The sequence below is a fragment of the Arachis stenosperma genome, chromosome 5 (genome assembly GCF_014773155.1).
Source record: "Arachis stenosperma cultivar V10309 chromosome 5, arast.V10309.gnm1.PFL2, whole genome shotgun sequence".
In the NCBI taxonomy this organism is placed as follows: Eukaryota; Viridiplantae; Streptophyta; class Magnoliopsida; order Fabales; family Fabaceae; genus Arachis; species Arachis stenosperma.
The window spans coordinates 51,922,227-51,943,992 of NC_080381.1; the positions used below are offsets into that span (position 1 = coordinate 51,922,227).

Consider the following 21,766-nt stretch of genomic DNA (forward strand, 5'->3'; position numbering starts at 1 on the left):
GGCCCACTTGGTGTGTGCTTGGGCTGAGCATTGAAGCATTTTCATGTAGAGACTCTTCTTGGAGTTAAACGCCAGCTTTTGTGCCAGTTTGGGCGTTTAACTCCCATTCTTGTGCCAGTTCCGGCGTTTAACGCCAGGCATTCTTGAGCTGATTTGGAACGCCGGTTTGGGGCATCAAATCTCGGGCAAAGTATGGACTATTATAAATTGCTGGAAAGCCCAGGATGTCTACTTTCCAACGCCGTTGAGAGCGCGCCAATTGAGCTTCTGTAGCTCTAGAAAATCCACTTCGAGTGCAGGGAGGTCAGAATCCAACAGCATCTGCAGTCCTTTTCAGTCTCTGAATCAGATTTTTGCTCAGGTCCCTCAATTTCAGCCAGAAAATACCTGAAATCACAGAAAAAAAGACAAACTTATAGTAAAGTCCAGAAAAGTAAATTTTAACTAAAAGCTAATAAAAATATACTAAAAACTAACTAAAACATACTAAAAACATACTAAAAATAATGCCAAAAAGCGTACAATTTATCCGCTCATCACAACACCAAACTTAAATTGTTGCTTGTCCCCAAGCAACTGAAAATCAAATAAGATAAAGAGAAGAGAATATGCAATGAACTCCAAAAACATCTATGAAGATCAGTATTAATTAGATGAGCGGGGCTTTTAGCTTTTTGCCTCTGAACAGTTTTGGCATCTCGCTCTATCCTTTGAAATTCAGAATGATTGGCTTCTATAGGAACTCAGAATCCAGATAGTGTTATTGATTCTCCTAGTTAAGTATGATGATTCTTGAACACAGCTACTTTATGAGTCTTGGCCGTGGCCTAAAGCACTCTGTCTTCCAGTATTATCACCGGATACATACATGCCACAGACACATAATTGGGTGAACCTTTTCAGATTGTGACTCAGCTTTGCTAGAGTCCCCAATTAGAGGTGTCCAAGGTTCTTAAGCACACTCTTTTTGCCTTGGATCACAACTTTATTTCTTTCTTTTTCTTTCTTTTTCTCTTTCTCCCTTTTTTTTTCGTTCTTTTTCTCTCTTCTTTTTTTTTCGCTTCTTTTCCTTTTTTTTGTATTCACTGCTTTTTCTTGCTTCAAGAATCATTTTTATGATTTTTCAGATCCTCAGTAACATGTCTCTTTTTTCATCATTCTTTCAAGAGCCAACCAATCATGAACAACAAATTCAAAAGACATATGCACTGTTTAAGCATACATTCAGAAAACAAAAGTGTTGCCACCACATCAAAATAATTAATCTGTTATAAAATTTAAAATTCATGCAATTCTTCTCTTTTTCAATTAAGAACATTTTTCATTTAAGAGAGGTGATGGATTCATAGGACATTCATAACTTTAAGGCATAGACACTAAGACACTAATGATCACAAGACACAAGCATAGATAAACATAAGCATGATTTTCGAAAAACAGAAAAATAAAGAACAAGGAGATTAAAGAACGGGTCCACCTTAGTGATGGCGGCTTGTTCTTCCTCTTGAAGATCTTATGGAGTGCTTGAGCTCCTCAATGTCTCTTCCTTGTCTTTGTTGCTCCTCTTTCATGATTCTTTAATCTTCTCTAATTTCATGGAGGAGGATGGAATGTTCTTGGTGCTCCACCCTTAGTTGTCCCATGTTGGAACTCAATTCTCCTATGGAGGTGTTGATTTGATCCCAATAGTTTTGTGGAGGAAAGTGCATCCCTTGAGGCATCTCAGGGATTTCATGATGAGTGGGATCTCTTGTTTGCTCCATCCTTTTCTTAGTGATAGGCTTGTCCTCATCAATGGGGATGTCTCCCTCTATGTCAACTCTAACTGAATAACAGAGGTGACAGATGAGATGAGGAAAGGCTAACCTTGCCAAGGTAGAGGACTTGTCCGCCACCTTATAAAGTTCTTGGGCTATAACCTCATGAACTTCTACTTCTTCTCCAATCATGATGCTATGAATCATGATGGCCCGGTCTAGAGTAACTTTAGATCGGTTGCTAGTGGGAATAATTGAGCGTTGGATAAACTCCAACCATCCCCTAGCCACGGGCTTGAGGTCATGCCTTCTCAATTGAACCGGCTTCCCTCTTGAATCTCTCTTCCATTGGGCGCCCTCTTCACAGATGTCTATGAGGACTTGGTCCAACCTTTGATCAAAGTTGACCCTTCTAGTGTAAGGGTGTTCATCTCCTTGCATCATGGGCAAGTTGAATGCCAACCTTACATTTTCCGGACTAAAATCTAAGTATTTCCCCCGAACCATTGTAAGCCAATTCTTTGGGTCCGGGTTCACACTTTGATCATGGTTCTTGGTGATCCATGCATTGGCATAGAACTCTTGAACCATCAAGATTCCGACTTGTTGAATAGGGTTGGTAAGAACTTCCCAACCTCTTCTTCGAATCTCATGTCGGATCTCCGGATATTCACCCTTTTTGAGTTTGAAAGGGACCTCGGGGATCACCTTCTTCAAGGCCACAACTTCATAGAAGTGGTCTTGATGCACCCTTGAGATGAATCTCTCCATCTCCCATAACTCGGAGGTGGAAGCTTTTGCCTTCCCTTTCCTCTTTCTAGAGGTTTCTCCGGCCTTGGATGCCATAAATGGTTATGGAAAAATAAAAAGCAATGCTTTTACCACACCAAACTTAAAAGGTTTGCTCGTCCTCGAGCAAAAGAAGAAAGAAGAGAGTAGAAGAAGAAGAAATAGAGGAGATGGAGATGGCTTATGGTTCGGCCAAAGGGGGAGAAGTAGTGTTTAAGGTGTGTGAAAATGAAGGAGTGAAGATGGGTTTATATAGGGGTGGAGAGAGGGGTAGGGTTCGGCCATTATGGGTGGGTTTGGGTGGGAAAGTGGTTTAAATTTTGAATGGTTAGGTAGGTGGGGTTTTATGAAGGATGGATGTGAGTGGTGAAGAGAAAGATGGGATTTGATAGGTGAGGGGTTTTTGGGGAAGAGTGGTTGAGGTGATTGGTGAATGGGTGAAGAAGAGAGAGGGTGGTGGGGTAGGTGGGGATCCTGTGGGGTCCACAGATCCTGAGGTGTCAAGAAAAATTAAACCCTACACCAAGTGGCGTGCAAAAATGCAACCTTTGCCAATTCTGGCGTTAAACGCCGGGCTGGTGCCCATTTCTGGCGTTTAACGCCAGGTGCTTGCCCTTTTCTGGCGTTTAACGCCAGTTTGGTGCCCCTTTCTGGCGTTAAACGCCCAGAATGGTGCCAGACTGGGCGTTAAACGCCCATTTGCTAACTTTACTGGCGTTTAAATGCCAGCAAGTTCTCCTCCAGGGTGTGCTGTTTTTCTTTCTGTTTTTCATTCTGTTTCTGCTTTTTCAATTGATTTTGTGACTTCTCATGATCATCAACCTACAGAAAACATAAAATAACAAAGGAAAATAGATAAAATATAACATTGGGTTGCCTCCCAACAAGCACTTCTTTAATGTTAGTAGCTTGACAGTGGGCTCTCATGGAGCCTCACAAACACTCAGAGCAATGTTGGAACCTCCCAACACCAAACTTAGAGTTTGAATGTGGGGGTTCAACACCAAACTTAGAGTCTGGTTGTGGCCTCCCAACACCAAACTTAGAGTTTGACTGTGGGGGCTCTGTTTGACTCTGTTTTGAGAGAAGCTCTTCATGCTTCCTCTCCATGGTGACAGAGGGATATCCTTGAGCCTTAAACACAAAGGATTCTTCATTCACTTGAATGATCAATTCTCCTCTGTCAACATCAATCACAGCCTTTGCTGTGGCTAGGAAGGGTCTGCCAAGGATGATAGATTCATCCATGCACTTCCCAGTCTCTAGGACTATGAAATCAGCAGGGATGTAATGGTCTTCAATCTTCACCAAAACATCCTCTACAAGCCCATAAGCTTGTTTTCTTGAATTGTCTGCCATCTCTAGTGAGATTCTTGTAGCTTGTACCTCAAAGATCCCTAGCTTCTCCATTACAGAGAGAGGCATGAGGTTTACACTTGACCCTAAGTCACACAGAGCCTTCTTGAAGGTCATGGTGCCTATGGTACAAGGTATTGGAAACTTCGCAGGATCTCGTCTCTTTTGAGGTAATCTCTGCCTAGACAAGTCATCTAGTTCTTTGGTGAGCAAAGGAGGTTCGTTCTCCCAAGTCTCATTACCAAATAACTTGTCATTTAGCTTCATGATTGCTCCAAGGTATTTAGCAACTTGCTCTTCAGTGACATACTCATCCTCTTCAGAGGAAGAATACTCATCAGAGCTCATGAATGGCAGAAGTAAATCCATTGGAATCTCTATGGTCTCAGTGTGAGCCTCAGATTCCCATGGTTCCTCATTAGGGAACTCATTGGAGGCCAGTGGACGTCCATTGAGGTCTTCCTCAGTGGCGTTCACTGCCTTTTCCTCCTCTCCAAGTTCGACCATGTTGATGGCCTTATGGTGGACGAAATTGTGATCCATGTTCTAACTATTTTGAGAGAAATCATTATTATGGCACTGGTTGAATTCACAACTCCGTTCAACTAACCAGCAAGTGTACTGGGTCGTCCAAGTAATAAACCTTACGTGAGTAAGGGTCGATCCCACAGAGATTGTTGGTATGAAGCAAGCTATGGTCACCTTGTAAATCTCAGTTAGGCAGATTAAATTGGTTTATAGATTTTTGAATATTAATAATAAGAAGAAAATAAAAGGGATAGAACACTTATGCAGATTCATTGGTAGGAATTTCGGATAAGCATATGGAGATACAGTAAGGCTCAAGGACGCCTGCCCTCCTACTGCTTCAACTCAATCCTTCTTACTCCTTTCCATGGCAAGCTGTATGTAGGGCATCACCGTTGTCAGTGGCTACATCCCATCCTCTCAGTGAAAATGGTCCTCTGCGGTTGTCACTCGCATGGCTAATCATCTGTCGGTTCTCAATCAGGTTGGAATAGAATCCATTGATTCTTTTGCGCTTGTCATCACGCCCAGCCTTCAGGAGTTTGAAGCTCGTCACAGTCATTCAATCCCAGAATCCTACTCGGAATACCATAGACAAGGTTTAGACTTTCCGGATCCTCATGAATGCCGCCATCTATCTAGCTTATACCACGAAGATTCTGTTGGGGAATCTAAGAGATACACATTCAAGCTCCGTTGCATGTAGAACGGAAGTGGTTGTCAATCACGTGCGTTCATAAGTGAGAATGATAATGAGGGTTATCTAATCATCACATTAATCATGTTCTTGAGTGCGAATGAATATCTTGGAATAAGAATAAGAGAGAATTGAATAAAAGAAAATAGAACTGCATTAATACTTGAGGTACAGCAGAGCTCCACACCCTTAATCTATGGTGTGCAAAAACTCCACCGTTGAAAATACATAAGTAAGAGGTTCAGGCATGGCCGAATGGCCAGCCCCCTAAAACGTGATCAATAGCCTCTTAGGATGAAGAATAAAACAAAACTGAGACCAAAGATGTCAAATACATTAGTTAAATGTTCTATTTATAATGAACTAGCTCCTAGGGTTTACATGAGTAAGTAATTGATGCATAAATCCACTTCCGGGGCCCACTTGGTGTATGTTTGGGCTGAGCTTGATCTATCCACGAGCTGAGGCTTCTCTTGGAGTTGAACTCCAAGTTATGACGTGTTTTGGGCGTTCAACTCCGGATCATGACGTTTTTCTGGCGTTTAACTCCAGACAGCAGCATGAACTTGGCGTTCAACGCCAAGTTACGTCGTCAATTTCCGAATAAAGTATGGACTATTATATATTTTTGGAAAGCTCTGGATGTCTACTTTCCAACGCCGTTGAGAGCGCGCCAATTGGAGTTCTGTAGCTCCAGAAAATCCATTTCGAGTGCAGGGAGGTCAGAATCCAACAGCATCAGCAGTCCTTTTGTCAGCCTTTTTCAGAATTTTGCTCAAGTCCTCTCAATTTCAGCCAGAAATTACCTGAAATCACAGAAAAACACACAAACTCATAGTAAAGTCCAGAAATGTGAATTTAACATAAAAACTAATGAAAACATCCATAAAAGTAGCTTAAACTTACTAAAAACTACCTAAAAACAATGCCAAAAAGCGTATAAATTATCCGCTCATCACAACACCAAACTTAAATTGTTGCTTGTCCCCAAGCAACTGAAAATCAATTAGGATAAAAAGAAGAGAACATACTATAAATTCCAGAATATCAATGAATATTAATTAGATGAGCGGGACTTGTAGCTTTTTGCTTCTGAACAGTTTTGGCATCTCACTTTTTCCTTTGAAGTTCTGAATGATTGGCTTCTTTAGGAACTTAGAATTTTGGATAGTGTTATTGACTTTCTTAGTTAAGCATGTTGATTCTTGAACACAGCTACTTATGAGTCTTTGGCCGTGGCCCTAAGCACTTTGTTTTCCAGTATTACCACCTGATACATAAATGCCACAGACATATAACTGGGTGAACCTTTTCAGATTGTGACTTAGCTTTGCTAAAGTCCCCAGTCAGTGGTGTCCAGAGCTCTTAAGCACACTCTTTTGCCTTGGATCACGACTTTAACCACTCAGTCTCAAGCTTTTCACTTGGACCTTCATGACACAAGCACATGGTTAGGGACAGCTTGATTTAGCCGCTTAGGCCTGGATTTTATTTCCTTGGGCCCTCCTATCCATTGATGCTCAAAGCCTTGGATCCTTTTTACCCTTGCCTTTTGGTTTTAAGGGCTACTGGCTTTTTCTACTGCTCCTTCTTTTTTCTATATACTCTTTTTTTTTTTGAATGCTTCTTCTTTTTCACTGCTTTTTCTTGCTTCAAGAATCAATTTCATGATTTTTCAGATCATCAATAACATTTCTCTTTGTTCATCATTCTTTCAAGAGCCAACAATTTTAACATTCATAAACAACAAGATCAAAAGACATATGCACTGTTCAAGCATTCATTCAGAAAACAAAAAGTATTGTCACCACATCAATATAATTAAACTAAATTCAAGAGCTATTTTTGAAATTTATGTACTTCTTGTTCTTTTGAATTAAAACATTTTTCTTTTAAGAGAAGTGAAGGATTAATGGAATTTATTCATAGCTTTAAGGCATGGTTACATACTAATGATCATGAAATAAAGACACAAAACATAGATAAACACAATACTAAAAACCGAAAACAAAAAAAAAAAGAACAAGGAATGAATCCACCTCTAGTGGCGTCTTCTTCTTGAAGGACCAATGATGTTCTTTAGCTCTTCTATATCCCTTCCTTGCCTTTGTTGCTCCTCCCTCATTGCTCTTTGATCTTCTCTTATTTCTTGGAGAATGATGGAGTGCTCATGATGTTCCACCCTTAATTGTTCCACATTGTGACTCAAACCTTCTAAGGAAGTGTTGAGTTGCTCCCAATAGTTGTTTGGAGGAAAGTGCATCCCTTGAGGTATCTCAGGGATTTCTTGATGATGAGCTTCCTCATGCACCTCTTGAGGGCCGTGAGGAGCTTCTCTTGCTTGCTCTATCCTTTTCTTGGTGATGGGCTTGTCTTCTTCAATGGAGACATCTCCTTCTATGATAACTCCAGCTGAGTAACATAGATGGCAAATAAGGTGAGGAAAAGCTAGCCGTGCCATAGGTGAGGGCTTGTCGGCTATTTTGTAGATTTCATTGGAGATGACCTCATGAACTTCTACTTCCTCTCCAATCATGATGCCATGAATCATGATGGCCCGATCCACAGTGTCTTCAGATCGGTTGCTAGTAGGAATAATGGAGCGTTGAATGAACTCCAACCATCCTCTAGCTATAGGCTTGAGGTCCAGTCTTCTTAGTTGGACTGGCTTGCCTTTGGAGTCTCTCTTCCACTGAGCTCCTTCCACACAAATGTCCATAAGGACTTGGTCCAACCTTTGATCAAAGTTGACCCTTCTAGTGTAGGGGCGTTCATCACCTTGCATCATAGGCAAGTGGAATGCCAACCTTACATTTTCCGGACTGAAATCCAAGTATTTCCCCCTAACCATTGTGAGATAATTCTTTGGACTTGGGTTCATACCTTGGTCATGGTTCCTAGTGATCCATGCATTGGCATAGAACTCTTGAACCATTAAGATTCCGACTTGTTGCATGGGGTTGGTTAAGACTTCCCAACCTCTTCTTTGAACTTCATGTCGGATCTCCGGATACTCATTCTTCTTGAGTTTGAAAGGGACCTCAGGGATCACCTTCTTCTTTGCCACAACATCATAGAAGTGGTCTTGATGGCTCTTGGAGATGAATCTTTCCATCTCCCATGACTCGGAGGTGGAAGCTTTTGTCTTCCCTTTCCCTTTTCTAGAGGATACTCCGGCCTTAGGTGCCATTGATGGTAATGGAAAAACAAAAAGCTTATGCTTTTTACCACACCAAACTTAAAATTTTGCTCGTCCTCGAGCAAAAAAGAAAAGAAGAGTAGAAGAAGAAGAAAATATGGTAGAGGGGGAGAGAGGTAGGTTCGGCTATGTGGGAGAAGAAGAGGTTGTGTTGTGTGAAAATGAAGTAGAAGGGAAGGGTATTTATAGGGAGAGGGGAGGGTGGGTGTTCGGCCAATTTGGGTGGGAATGGGTGGGAAATTGAATTTGAATTTTATGAAGGTAGGTGGGGTTTATGGGGAAGAGTTTGGTGATGTGAATGGTGAATGGGGGAATTGGGAAGAGGAATTGAGGTGATTGGTGATGGGTGTTGGGAAGTGTGACATGGGGAGTAGGAAAAATGAGATTTAGGATTAGGAGAGTGTGATTAGGATTAAAAGGTAAGGTGGGAATATGGTAGGTGGGGATCCTGTGGGGTCCACAGATCCTGAGGTGATCCTGTGGGGTCCACAGGATCCTGAGGTGTAAAGAAATACCATTCCTTCACCATATAGGCATGTAAAATGCCTTCATGCATCATTCTGGCGTTCAAACGCCCATTGGTGCATGTTCTGGGCATTCAACGCCCATGTAATGCATGTTTCTGGCGTTGAACGCCAGTTTCATGCTTGTTACTGGCGTTCAGCGCCAGTTTTTCCTCTCTGGGCACATTCCTGGCGTTCAGCGCCAGGATGTTGCTTGTTTCTGGCGTTCAGCGCCAGAATGGTGCTCTGTTCTGGTGTTGAACGCCAGCCAGATGCATCTTACTGGCGTTGAACGCCAGCCTGTGCGTCCTCCAGGGTGAAAAATTTTTTCTTCTGTTTTTGACTCTGTTTTTTATTTTTTTGATTTTTTTCGTGACTCCTCATGATCATGTACCTAATAAAACACAAAATAACAATAATATAAAATAAAATAAAAATTAGATAAATAAAATTGGGTTGCCTCCCAATAAACGCTTCTTTAATGTCAATAGCTTGACAGTGGCTCTCATGGAGCCACAAGGTGATCAGGTCAATGTTGTGTAGTCCCAACACCAAACTTAGAGTTTGGATATGGGGTCTTAACACCAAACTTAGAGTTTGGTTGTGGCCTCACAACACCAAACTTAGAGTTTGACTGTGTGGGCTCTTCTTGACTCTGAACTGAGAGAAGCTCTTCATGCTTACTCTCTTTTGTCATAGAGGGATGGCCATGTGCCTTAAACACAAGGTAGTCCCCATTCAATTGAAGGACTAACTCACCTCTGTTGACATCTATCACAGCTCCTGCTGTGGCTAGGAAAGGTCTTCCAAGGATGATGCAATCATCCTCTTCCTTCCTAGTGTCTAGGATTATGAAATCAGTTGGGATGTAAAGGCCTTCAACCTTCACTAACACGTCCTCTACTATTCCATAAGCTTGTCTCAATGACTTGTCTGCCAGTTGTAATGAGAACAAGGCAGGTTGTACCTCAATGATCCCCAGCTTCTCCATTACAGCGAGTGGCATAAGATTTATCCCTGACCCCAGATCACATAGAGCTTTTTCAAAGATCATGGTGCCTATGGTACAAGGTATTAAGAACTTGCCAGGATCTTGTTTCTTTTGAGGTAAAATTTTCTGAATCCAAGTATCCAGTTCATTAATGAGTAAGGGAGGTTCACTTTCCCAAGTCTCATTACCAAACAACTTGGCATTCAGCTTCATGATAGCTCCTAAATATTGAGCAACTTGCTCTCCAGTTACATCTTCATCCTCTTCAGAGGATGAATAGTCTTCAGAGCTCATGAATGGCAGAAGGAGATTTAATGGAATCTCTATGGTCTCTGTATGAGCCTCAGATTCCTTTGGATCCTCAATAGGAGACTCCTTCTTGCTTGAGGGACGTCCCAGGAGGTCTTCCTCACTAGGATTTTCGTCCTCCTCCTCTCTTGTGCATTCGGCCATATTGACTATGTCAATGGCTTTGCACTCTCCTTTTGGATTCTCTTCTGTATTGCTTGGGAGAATACTGGGAGGAGTTTCAATGACTTTCTTACTCAGCTGGCCCACTTGTGCCTCCAAATTTCTAATGGAGGATCTTGTTTCATTCATGAAATTGAAAGTGGCCTTTGACAGATCAGAGACTACATTGGCTAAATTAGAAGTGCTTTGTTCAGAGTTCTCTGTCTGTTGCTGAGAAGATGATGGATATGGCTTGCTATTGCCCAGCCTGTTGCGTCCACCATTGTTAAAACCTTGTTGAGGTTTTTGTTGATCCTTCCAGGAGAAATTTGGATGATTTCCCCATGATGAGTTATAGGTGTTTCCATAAGGTTCACCCATGTAATTAACCTCTGCCATGGCGGGGTTCTCAGGATCATAAGCTTTTTCAGAAGCTGCCTCTCTAGTACTGTTGGATGCATGTTGCCATCCATTCAGATTTTGAGAGATCATGTTGACCTGTTGAGTCAACACTTTGTTCTGAGCCAATATGGCATTCAGAGCATCAATTTCAAGAACTCCTTTCTTCTGAGGTATCCCATTGTTCACGGAATTCCTCTCAGAAGTGTACATGAATTGGTTGTTTGCAACCATGTCAATGAGCTCTTGAGCCTCTTCAGGCGTTTTCTTCAGGTGAATAGATCCACCTGCAGAATGGTCCAATGACATTTTCGAAAATTCAGAGACCATAATAGAATATATCTAATATGGTCCATTCTGAAAACATGTCAGATGGACATCTTTTGGTCAGCTGCTTGTATCTTTCCCAAGCTTCATAGAGGGATTCACCATCTTTTTGTTTGAAGGTTTGAACATCCACTCTCAGCTTGCTCAGCTTTTGAGGAGGAAAGAATTTATCCAAGAAAGCAGTGACCAGCTTATCCCATGAGTCCAGGCTATCCTTGGGTTGTGAATCCAACCATACTCTAGCTCTGTCTCTTACAGCAAAAGGGAAAAGCATGAGTCTGTAGACTTCAGGATCAACCCCATTCGTCTTTACAGTCTCACAGATCTGCAAGAACTCAATTAAAAACTGATAAGGATCTTCAGATGGAAGTCCATAAAACTTGCAGTTTTGTTGCATTAAAGCAACTAGCTGAGGTTTCAGCTCAAAGTTGTTGGCTCCAATGGCAGGAATGGAGATGCTTCTTCCATCAAACTTGGACGTTGGCTTTGTGAAGTCACCAAGCATTCTCCTTGAATTATTATTATTTTCGGCTGCCATCTCCTTCTCTTGTTCAAAAATTTCTGAAAGGTTGTTTCTAGATTGTTGTATTTTAGTTTCTCTTAATTTTCTCTTCAGAGTCCTTTCAGGTTCTGGATCTATTTCAACAAGAGTGCCTTTTTCCCTGTTTATGCTCATATGAAAGAGAAGAAAACAAGAAAAGAAAGAGGAATCCTCTATGTCACAGTATAGAGATTCCTTTATGTTAGTAGAAAAAGAAGGGAGTAGAAGAATGAAGAAGAATTCGGATTTTTAGATGAAGAGAGGTGAAGAGAAGCGCTAGTAATTAAATAATTAAATAGAATAAGAAAAGAGAAGGGAATTTTCGAAATTAATTTTTTGAAAAAGAGGTTAGTAATTTTCGAAAATTAGAGATAAAATGTAATTAAAATTAAAACATGAAACAATTAGTTAATTAAAAAGAATTTTTGAAAAAGGGATGAGATATTTTCGAAAATTAGAGATGGAAAAGTAGTTAGGTGGTTTTGAAAAAGATAAGAAACAAACAAGAAGTTAGTTAGTTGATTGAAAAAGATTTGAAATCAAATTTGAAAAAGATAAGAAGATATTAAGTTAGATAAGATATTTTGAAATCAAATTTTGAAAAAGATAAAATTTTTGAAAAAGATAAAATAAAAGATAAAAAGATTTAATTCAAAAATTTTAAAATTTAAAATTATTTACTTCACTAACAAGAAACTACAAGATAAGACTCTAGAACTTAAAGATTGAACCTTTCTTAACAAGAAAGTAACAAACTTCAAATTTTTGAACCAATCACATTAATTATTAGTGAATTTTTTGAAAATATGATGCAAAGATAAGGAAAAGATTTTGAAAATAATTTGAAAAATATTTTTGAAATTTTCGAAAAAATAGAAAAAAAATGAAAAAGATATGATTTTTGAAAAAGATTTTGAAAAGATAAGATTTTTAAAATTGAAATTTTGACTTGACTAGTAAGAAACAACTAATTTTTTTAAAAATTTTTGACCAAGTCAACCCAAAATTTTGAAAATTTGGAGGGAAATAAGGAAAAGATATTTTTTTTTATTTTTAAATTTTTAATGAAGAGAGAGAAAAACATAAAAATGACCCAAAACATGAAAATTTTGGATCAAAACACATGATGCATGCAAGAACACTATGAATGTCAAGATGAACACCAAGAACACTTTGAAGATCATGATGAACATCAAGAACATATTTTTGAAAAATTTTTAATGCAAAGAAAACATGCAAGACACAAATTTAGAAATCTTTAATGCATGGACTCTAACAAACGAAAAATGCATATGAAAAACAACAAACAACACAAAACAAGAAAACATCAAGATCAAACAAGAGGATTTATCAAGAACAACTTGAAGATCATGAAGAACACTATGAATGCATGGGATTTTCGAAAAAATGCAAGAAAAATTTTTAAAGCATGCAATTGACACCAAACTTAAAAATTGACTCAAGACTCAAACAAGAAACACAAAATAATTTTTTTTATTTTTATGATTTTATGAATTTTTTTGTATTTTTATTAATTTTTTTGAAAATAAAGTTTAGAAAAACGAAAAATAAAAGAAAAAATTTGAAAAAGATTTTTGAAAAGAAAATTACCTAATCTGAGCAACAAGATGAACCGTCAGTTGTCCATACTCGAACAATCCCCGGCAACGGCGCCAAAAACTTGGTGGACGAAATTGTGATCCATGTTCTAACTATTTTGAGAGAAATCATTATTATGGCACTGGTTGAATTCACAACTCCGTTCAACTAACCAGCAAGTGTACTGGGTCGTCCAAGTAATAAACCTTACGTGAGTAAGGGTCGATCCCACAGAGATTGTTGGTATGAAGCAAGCTATGGTCACCTTGTAAATCTCAGTTAGGCAGATTAAATTGGTTTATAGATTTTTGAATATTAATAATAAGAAGAAAATAAAAGGGATAGAACACTTATGCAGATTCATTGGTAGGAATTTCAGATAAGCATATGGAGATACTGTAAGGCTCAAGGACGCCTGCCCTCCTACTGCTTCAACTCAATCCTTCTTACTCCTTTACATGGCAAGCTGTATGTAGGGCATCACCGTTGTCAGTGGCTACATCCCATCCTCTCAGTGAAAATGGTCCTCTGCGGCTGTCACTCGCATGGCTAATCATCTGTCGGTTCTCAATCAGGTTGGAATAGAATCCATTGATTCTTTTGCGCTTGTCATCACGCCCAGCCTTCAGGAGTTTGAAGCTCGTCACAGTCATTCAATCCCAGAATCCTACTCGGAATACCATAGACAAGGTTTAGATTTTCCGGATCCTCATGAATGCCGCCATCTATCTAGCTTATACCACGAAGATTCTATTGGGGAATCTAAGAGATACACATTCAAGCTCTGTTGCATGTAGAACGGAAGTGGTTGTCAATCACGTGCGTTCATAAGTGAGAATGATAATGAGGGTTATCTAATCATCACATTCATCATGTTCTTGAGTGCGAATGAATATCTTGGAATAAGAATAAGAGAGAATTGAATAAAAGAAAATAGAACTGCATTAATACTTGAGGTACAGCAGAGCTCCACACCCTTAATCTATGGTGTGCAGAAACTCCACTGTTGAAAATACATAAGTAAGAGGTTCAGGCATGGCCGAATGGCCAGCCCCCTAAAACATGATCAATAGCCTCTTAGGATGAAGAATAAAACAAAACTGAGACCAAAGATGTCAAATACATTACACTACAACAAACAAGGCTTTTCACAACGGTCAAAAACCGTTGTCGTAGATTGAAAAACCGTTCCCAAAACTTTAGGCAACGCTTTGGCAACGGTTTTTGACCTGTGGTATATGCGGCCGTTGCCAATACTCAAAGGCAACGGTTTTTTACCTAAGGCAACGGTAACAGAAAAACCGTTGCCACAGTTAGTGGCATAGACAACGGTTTTGACGGAAAATTTTAGACAACGGTTTTGATCCGTTACTCAACAAGCAACGGTTTCTAACCATTCCTATTAACATGACAACGGTTTAAAATCGTAACTGGATAGGCAACGGTTTTAAACTGTTGTGGTTTTATTATTCACATAGCCAACGGTTATAAACCGTTACCGTTGGCTCCAGGTTTTGGCAACGGTTTTAAAACCGTTGCCAGTTTATAACCATCTAGGACAACGGTTTTAAAGCGTTACTGTTGATGTCGTTTTCAGCAACGGTTTTAATACCATTGCCATTTTATAGTCATCTAAAACAACGATTTTAAAGCGTTACCTTTGGAGTCGTATTTTGGCAACGGTTTTAACACCATTGTCTTTTGTAACTATTGACAACGATTTTTTTGTGATATATAATTTTTTATTTACAATAGTTTTCTCGTGAATGAACTTAATTTCAGTTTTTTTTAGATTATTTAATGTCAATAAATAATCTAAACTATTTGAATGAAGTCACTAAAGAAAAAAATTTGAACATTTCCCATCAAATTTATAAAAATTGTTGTAAGATCCACAATATCATCTAAGTTTGCAAAAAATATAATAACAAAAGAATGTGAGAGTGTTTATTGAAACACTAAACTGGAAGCTTTATTATAATGTGATAGACTAATTCCGGCCAAGAGACCCTCACTCTTCATCAATTGTTGCCAACATTAGTAGCATCCTCTCCAGTAGTCAGTGATGGAACCTGCAGCAGCTTCAACCAGATGGAGAATAATAATAGTAGCTATTGCAACATAGCTCCAACATCCACAACACAATCACCCAATAATTCCAGCAACATAAGCGGCCTCTAGTTCACCATATGGGTTATTGTGACCTATATCACATGCTTTCTTCTTCACACTTGATGCAAATACGCTCTGAAATTGATCTTGGAGAGGCTTCCATGGATCTTAAATACTCTGAAGATGGATTAGGCAACTATGTTAATGAATTAAACTCTAAATTTAATAATTATGGATGATGTATTGTTACCTGTTTCCTCAAGTTTCTGTGCACTAATTCTGTCTAACAGGGACATTTCTTCATCATATTTTTGGAACAATGCTGCTTCCTATAAATTCTGAGGCCTCAAGTTTGAACCAGAATCAGCATTTCTTCCTATAAATTCTGAGTCTTGTTCATTCAAGCTCTCTCGGGGGTTGCAAACTCTTCAGAATAAGAACAATGCTGCTTTTTCTGAGTCTCCTCAAACAAAGGGTTTCCCTGCCATGGATCGAGTCTGCATAGGAAAAAATGAGTAATTGTATGTACCATCAACAACTTCTCCATATCTTGAAATGCCTCCCTCAAACCTTACTCATCAGTAGAATATGAAATACCTGCAACAGAGGAAATGTTAATATGTATCTATCCATATATCAATATCTATTATATTATTAGTATCAGCTACATTACACCAAAAATAAAACATGATGGATGCAACTTATAAGGTATTTCAAACTTCAATGCACCTCCAATGAACAGTTTTGAGTTTGGAGCAGATGACATGCACCGTATTTCCTGGAGAATAGATGGGGATGGGAGCAATTCTGAACTGATCTGCTTGTTTGCAGCATTTCTGAGTAAATTCCCAATTCAACCAAAGAAAGCCATCGTTGGAACCTGAAGTAAACCGTAAACCTTGATTATTATTATTATGTTCTATATATGGTATTTCAACAACAAAAAACCAGATTGTCGACACACATGAGACGAAAAACAAAGAAGTGCAGAAAGAAAAATTATTTACTTCAGCTTGTTACACTCAAACTATATAAAATCATTTCATTGTTCTTGTCCTAATCAATAACATAAATTCAAAAGCCAGCCATTTTTAACGCTTCATTACCTAACTATTAGTTTCAGAGAGCTATTTATCAATTAAATTTCAAGCTCCTTGATCAAACCCTTGCAATAACCAATGAAATAAAACCAGCAGATTGAAAACCAAAACGAAAAGAGATATATCAATATCATAGGTAGCATAGCAAGATAATTCTCAACTTGTCAAGTGCGGAGATTAAAAAATATAAACAACAATAAATTGAATCGAAAGATGAAGAAAGAACAAGGTGGAGATTAAAAAAATATAAACAAGAGCAGCACAGTGAAGAAGAAAAAGAAGAGAATTGGAGCCTGGGAGAGTACCTTTGTAAAGTGCTAAAACCCTAAGCAGAGATATTTTTAACCTTTGCTGGAAACTGAAATTGAATTGATATCAACCCTACGTGGAGACCTAGGGAAAAGAACCGATATCAACCCTTGATTTCGGTTCGAGAATCTGCAGCCGTCGATGCTCCTCACTTGTCCTATCCTTGTTCTTCTGCTCCTCACTTGTCCTACCCTTGTGGCGATGCTCTCCACTTCCAAAACTGTTTAAATTGCACAGATATCCCCACTCACCAATGGCATTCCCATTCCCGTCATTGTCTTCATCATCTTCATCAACCAAAAAGTTTCTCGCTCGTCTTCTGCATCTTCTGGTTCAGGAGGGAGCCAGAGAATTCCATTATTCTCAAAATCAACAGGTTCAGCATCAACAATAAAGTTAATAAATTACTAGTGTCACAACAGAATACTAATACACATACATTAGGGAACTTACAAACAGGCCTTCTTTAAGCATTAGTTGCTTTGCAGTTTCTATAGCTTCTTCACTTGATATCTGCCAATTTAAACATATCTCAAGAGTTAACAAAACATAAAATTCATCATTTTTTTAGTCTTATTCCCAATTCAAACATATTGAATGCTCGTGTAACTTTTAGAAATTAAACTAAAGCAACAAATTACCAAATTCAATTCACAAATTGAAATTCAATTAACACACAAATTTTTAGAAATTTCGGCAACATTATGGCAGTAAATAGGACGTTTCTGAATTTAAACAAACAGCAAAATCAACCCATATGAACTCACTAAAATCAAATCAGCACTAATAAAACAGCTCAGAATAAGGCCATCAGCATCACTGCTCAATCAAAACAAGGCATGGAATCAGCCATTAACAAGGATAAAGCAGCACTAAACAGCAAAATCAACCCATATGAACTCACTAAAATCAAATCAGCACTAATAAAACAGCTCAGAATAAGGCCATCATCATCATTGCTCAATCAAAACAAGGCATGAAATCAGCCATTAACAAGGATAAAGCAGCACTAAACAGCAACATCAACCCATATGAACTCACTAAAATCAAATCAGCACTAATAAAACAGCTCAGAATAAGGCCATCATTTGACAACAACAAAGTAAATAGTAGAAATTAAGAATAATATCAGGAGTCTTTAACTCAACTGTAAACGTAAAAGTAACAACAATTGATGGACAAATTGCCAAGAGACAGGAAATCTATAACCTATTTTAACTCAACCCCAAAGCTAGCTCAAAGGCAAAGAATGTCTCACATTTATAAACCACCTAGAAACCTCATCTTTGAATGATGTTGGATTTGTAATGCTGGCAATGTTCATTACCTCACAAAAGTCACCAGAAATCTGCAGAGATTTTGCTTGTAAAGTCGTATGGTACTCACGCAACACACTCTTGCAGACTACAGCATACACATATCAACATGTTCTACCTTACTATCGTAAAATCAACAAGAGGCACAACCAGTCACACATTTAATCTACAACCAAAATCCATTACATATGAAGCATTCAACTATTCGTAATAATCCAGTAAACTTTTCAAGCATTCAAAGTTTAAAATATTTAATTTAATAAAATATTCCCTACCTCGATGTCACAACTCGCGAAAATCACTAAACACAGCAGCTCCATCAGTGGTTCCAATACCAGCTCCCATGGCAGCAGCAGTAGTGATTCTGGGTAGCTCCAGTGCTGGTTCCCAGCGGCTGAGGACTCCGGCAACTTGCAGAACCTAGAGGCGAGGCAGAACAGAGCCGTTTTCCTCAAATCCCAAGTAGCAGCTTCCCTGTTTCCTTTTCCATTCACGTTCCTCTCCATGGCCATGATGAAACAACGAATTGAACGGCGGCGTAGCCAGGATGCAACGGCGGTGGCTCCCTTTCCCTGGCCCCTGACTCATGCGTAGTTCTTTCTCTCCGCAACATGAAAGTGACAGAAATGGAAGCTTCTGTGACAGAAACGAACGCGACGGCGACGGCAGCGGCTCAGCAACCCCTCGACGGCTCCTTCTCCTTTCTCGCACGATGATGGCGACCGCTCAACTGGAGGCGACGATGCAGTGGCGTTGCGGGGTTAGCGCGGCTTCTCTTCTCCGTCCCTCACTCTCCCTTTGCGGACTCTCTTTCTCCTTCGGGCTTGGCAACGACGGCGACGGCGGCACCTAACCCGCCGGCGGCGTCCTCTTCTCCTTCCTCCTCTCTTGTCCGTGTGTGTGTATGTGTTACGTTTATGAGTGGGGGTTGTGTGCTCAGTGGGGGGGGGTGTTTAGGGTTTTAAATTTTGGAAATTAGGGTTTTTTATTTAATTTGGGAATTTAGTTAGGAATGAGAGATTTTATAAGAGGATATAGATAAAATAGATATATTGATAAAAATGGATGGATAGAATAATAATTTTAAAATCTAATATACTATAATTACCAAAAAAATCTAATATATTATATTAAAATTATTTAAAAATATTATTTATCAATTTATTGCTAAATTCAAATAATTATTTCTAACAAAAAATATATATTTGTTATAACAAAATAATTATTTGTAATAAAAATATATAATATTTATTATAAATTTATTTTAATTTTATTTTTTTCAAAAATAATATTTGCTATATAATAATCAATAATAGATATATAATATTTATTTTAAAATTATTTTAATTTTATTTCTTTATATTAATATTTATTATAAATTTATTTTAGCCTTATGAGTTCAAAATATAATATTTTTTATATGTTTATAATAATATATAATATTTATAATAAATTTATTTTAGTTTTATTTTTTTAAAATAATATTTGTTATTTATCTATAACAATAGTTTTTGAGTATTTTATAAATTCAGTATTTATAGAAAAAATATTCAATTTATATAATTATTTGAAATTATTTTTATTAGTATTGTTTAATTTGTACAATTATTTAAATAATATTAGAAAATGGTTGTTTCATAAATAATTGTTGTAATGGTTGTAAAACCGTTCTTTAAAATAGTCAAAGAGAACGGTTTTATTTTGTTACTATAGCATAATGAAAAAATGAACTTTAACAACAACACTATAAAAACCGTTGTCTAAGACCATCTAATAGAACGGTTTTAAAGTGTAGCATTTTGGCAACGGTTTTAATGCGTTTCTTTTGTACAATTCTTTAAACAACAATAAAAAACCGTTGTTTAAAGCCAAATCATGGTAACGGTTATAAAACCGTTCTTTAAAATAATCAAAAAGAACGGTTTTATTTTGTTGCTAGAAATTGATGAAAAACTGAATTCAACAGTAACACTTTAAAAAACCGTTGTCTAAACCTATCTAAGAGAACGGTTTTAAGGCGTTGCGAAATTTGGCGTTGCTAAAGGCCATATTTGTTGTAGTGATTAGTTAAATGTTCTATTTATAATAAACTAGCTCCTAGGGTTTACATGAGTAAGTAATTGATGCATAAATCCACTTCCGGGGCCCACTTGGTGTATGTTTGGGCTGAGCTTGATCTATCCACGAGCTGAGGCTTCTCTTGGAGTTGAACTCCGAGTTATGACGTGTTTTGGGGGTTCAACTCCGGATCATGACGTTTTTCTGGCGTTTAACTCCAGACAGCAGCATGAACTTGGCGTTCAACGCCAAGTTACGTCGTCAATTTCCGAATAAAGTATGGACTATTATATATTTCTGGAAAGCTCTGGATGTCTACTTACCTGAAAATCCATTTCGAGTGCAGGGAGGTCAGAATCCAACAGCATCAGCAGTCCTTTTGTCAGCCTTTTTCAGAATTTTGCTCAAGTCCTCTCAATTTCAGCCAGAAATTACCTGAAATCACAGAAAAACACACAAACTCATAGTAAAGTCCAGAAATGTGAATTTAACATAAAAACTAATGAAAACATCCCTAAAAGTAGCTTGAACTTACTAAAAACTACCTAAAAACAATGCCAAAAAGCGTATAAATTATCCGCTCATCACCTTACATTCTCCTTTTGGATTCTCTTCTGTATTGCTTGGAAGAGTACTAGGAGGGAGTTCAGTAATTTTCTTGCTCAGCTGACCCACTTGTGCCTCCAAGTTTCTGATGGAGGACCTTGTTTCAGTCATGAAACTTTGAGTGGTTTTGATTAGATCAGAGACCATGGTTGCTAAGTCAGAGTGGCTCTGCTTAGAATTCTCTGTCTGTTGCTGAGTAGATGATGGAAAAGGCTTGCCATTGCTAAACATGTTTCTTCTACCATTATTGTTGTTGAAACCTTGTTGAGGTCTCTGTTGATCCTTCCATGAGAAATTTGGATAATTTCTCCATGAAGAATTATAGGTGTTTCCATAGGGTTCTCCCATGTAATTCACCTCTTCCATTGAAAGGTTCTCAGGATCATAAGCTTCTTCTTCAGATGAAGCATCCTTAGTACTGCCTGGTGCATTTTGCATTCCAGACAGACTTTGAGAAATCAAATTGACTTGCTGAGTCAATATTTTGTTCTGAGCCAATATGGCATTCAGAGTATCAATCTCAAGAACTCCTTTCTTCTGATTTGTCCCATTGTTCACAGGATTCCTTTCAGAAGTGTACATGAATTGGTTATTTGTAACCATTTCAATTAGTTCTTGAGCTTCTGTAGGCGTCTTCTTCAGATGAAGAAATCCTCCAACAGAGCTATCCAAAGACATCTTGGATAGTTCAGAGAGTCCATTATAGAAAATACCTATGATGCTCCATTCAGAAAGCATGTCAGAAGGACATTTTCTGATCAATTGTTTGTATCTTTCCCAAGCTTCATAGAGGGATTCTCCTTCCTTTTGTCTGAAGGTTTGGACTTCCACTCTAAGCTTACTCAATTTTTGAGGTGGAAAGAACTTTGCCAAGAAGGCATTGACTAGCTTTTCCCAAGAGTTCAGGCTGTCTTTAGGTTGTGAGTCCAACCATATTCTAGCTCTGTCTCTTACAGCAAAAGGGAATAGCATAAGTCTGTAGACCTCAGGGTCAACCCCATTAGTCTTGACAGTGTCACAGATTTGCAAGAACTCAGCTAAAAACTGATGAGGATCTTCCAATGGAAGTCCATGGAACTTGCAATTCTGTTGCATTAGAGACACTAATTGAGGCTTAAGCTCAAAGTTG

The 21,766-nt window shown here is 38.3% G+C and overlaps 2 long non-coding RNA genes and 1 other non-coding gene across 3 annotated transcripts; 1 reads left to right on the forward strand and 2 right to left on the reverse strand.

Moving 5' to 3' along the window:
* Positions 1–14,978: 14,978 nt before the first annotated feature.
* LOC130983095 (uncharacterized) lies at positions 14,979–15,669 on the reverse strand. The gene is made up of 2 exons (XR_009087249.1): positions 15,499–15,669; positions 14,979–15,425 (listed from the first exon to the last, which is right to left on the reverse strand). It is a non-coding gene; the product is annotated as an uncharacterized LOC130983095 (long non-coding RNA).
* Positions 15,670–15,726: 57 nt separating this feature from the next.
* Positions 15,727–16,940, reverse strand: LOC130978951 (uncharacterized). Its single transcript, XR_009086495.1, has 3 exons — positions 16,654–16,940; positions 15,978–16,128; positions 15,727–15,845 (listed from the first exon to the last, which is right to left on the reverse strand). It is a non-coding gene; the product is annotated as an uncharacterized LOC130978951 (long non-coding RNA).
* A 4,429-nt stretch (positions 16,941–21,369) lies between these two features.
* LOC130984349 (small nucleolar RNA R71) lies at positions 21,370–21,477 on the forward strand. The gene has a single exon (XR_009088290.1). It is a non-coding gene; the product is annotated as a small nucleolar RNA R71 (small nucleolar RNA).
* Positions 21,478–21,766: the final 289 nt, after the last annotated feature.